Source organism: Thunnus thynnus, chromosome 11 (genome assembly GCF_963924715.1).
Source record: "Thunnus thynnus chromosome 11, fThuThy2.1, whole genome shotgun sequence".
Taxonomy (NCBI): domain Eukaryota; kingdom Metazoa; phylum Chordata; class Actinopteri; order Scombriformes; family Scombridae; genus Thunnus; species Thunnus thynnus.
The window spans coordinates 17,657,828-17,660,237 of record NC_089527.1 but is presented as its reverse complement, the minus strand read 5'-3'; positions in this window follow the sequence as shown (position 1 = coordinate 17,660,237).

Sequence of the window (2,410 nt, the reverse complement as noted above, 5' to 3'; positions counted from 1 at the left end):
TAAATGACATTGATGTGAAGAGGGCATTCTAGCCAGGTGACCTTAATCCACTTGCTATCTCTCTGTTTTGTTTCCATTTGATTAAACCCTTTAACAATCTCTTTTTTTCCCTCACTTGTGTTATATTTTTTTTTGACAATGGCACGATCTGATAAACATTGTTTAAATATTTAGAAGGGTAATTGTCGAAAATAATGACTTAGTGGAGTGGTATATCATGGCTACTGCAATTACAACCCAATTACAGGCCAATAAAGAAAAAGGTATGTTTGTTTCATAGCGTTGAGATATTTTTCATTTTATTGCTGTTTAAAATTATATCACAAGCACTAATTGCTTGATATTAATTAAAGTCAGTATCCAAACCCCATCCATTCCAAATAAAGCATTGTACACTCTGTATTGTTCACTTGTATTACCGTATCTGAATTACTGTGGGGTAACACCTACATAAGCACCTTACAATCATTATGCATACTACAAAAAAGAGCCATAAGCATAGTAAACAATGTAGAATACTGTGAACACAATAACAAGCTCTTTTTAAAGTCACATGCTCTGAAGTTTAAGCATCTAGTGGAATTTAAGACTGCACAAACAATGTACAAAGCGAGAAATAATTTACTTCCTGGCAACAAAAACCGTTCTTAGACAGAGAGGATTGTTGTAACTTAAGAGGAAGATTTAATTTGAAACAAAGTTGTGTTCGCACGAATCTTAAAAGTATGTGTCAGTTTGTGGGGTGACTGTGTGGAATGGTCTGGATGAAGAAATCAAACAGTAAAAATAGCACACAGTTTAGAAAGATGTACAAAAAAAAACAATGTTTGCGAGGCACAGAAATGAGGAAGAGGAATGTAACGTTGGCTAATGGTCACATCGTTATTAGTGGCTTTCTTTTTTTCACATTCTTTATTTGGTGGTGTTTGATTATGTATGAAGAGGATGAACAAAGAGGTTTACTTGTGTATGATGGACACTGGACGGATAGTTGGACTATGTGAATCTCTAAGTTGATTGATTAGTTTAGAATAGGACTATCTTCCTACTCCTTTTCAGACATGAAATGTTTATTTATGTTATTTATTGAATCTTTTGCACATGTTCATTGTTAATTAGTTATTTTTGTTTTATTTCTACTTATATTTTTTAATGTTCAAAATAAGTTTTATTGAGTTCAATTCAAACATACACAGATATAATGTTATATAAATACAAGAACTACTGCAGATCGTTGTGTGTCAAAAACTTTATATTATATATGCTATATATTATATCTTATATACAATATAAATACTGTAAATATGTGTTTAGAACAAAGCAGAAGAAACTGGTGAATAGCCATTATATCAACTAAAACAAAAATTCAAGTATATTCAGATACATTACTGAAGAGAACTTTTCAGTGCATTTTCAGTATTTTGCAGAACAAGAATATATACCTTTTTTTTTTACAAATGTGTATACAACCATTATTAGTGTCAACAAACCTTCATATAAACAATAGTAGTTTATGCGCAATGTTAGTACTTATATTAACAGGCATATGAAGCAGTTTAGTAGTAATAACAGGTTTTGATTTAGTGGTTTGATTGGTTGTGGGGCTACCCTTTTGTATAATTTGCGTTATGCATTGCCCTTTTAATGTAACAGCGCTTTCCAATAATCATCACAAGATGAAAACTCATCCAGCTAAACAAAAAAAATTTAATGTGGTTATGAAAAAGGTACCGTTACTACAGAATGACTATGTGTTTTGCTCAAAACAGAAATACACAGCTGTATTTCCATCTTTAAACACTATTGTTGTGTGGTGATCCTGCATGTAGCCATATATGACAGAATTTAATTCATTCTGAACACAGCTGGATATAAATAACCAAGCAAGTGACAGAAAAAGATGACATCCTGAGAAAACCGATCCATATGTGCAGCATACATATAAATCAGTTTGCATATTACATTTCATTCAGTAATAATAATGCTATTTGTATTTTTTTTTTTTTTTACAATCAATCAGTGACAATTACAGCATCTCTTTAAAAAGTCTGTTTCCTTTTTTTTTTTTTTTTTTTTTCAAAAAAAGGCCTTTTTAAAGTGCTGTGTTATTTTCTTTCTGATGTTAGTATAATCTGTTCATTTTCCCTTTATTGCTGATCAATGCTTTTTTTCTTTTTTGTCATTATTTACTTTTATTATTTTAAAGTCAATATGCATTCATAGACAGAAGGTGAATTTAAGTGTCATGGACATTTGGGTAAATGGGGGGCATTTGAATTATACTGTTACTGTCTAAAATCTCAAAACCAATTTTACTGATTGCCATTTATTATTTAACTTTTAATGACACGAACATAAATATTGTGTTTTACATATAGTGACCAATTATTCCACTCCATCCACTTAAAAA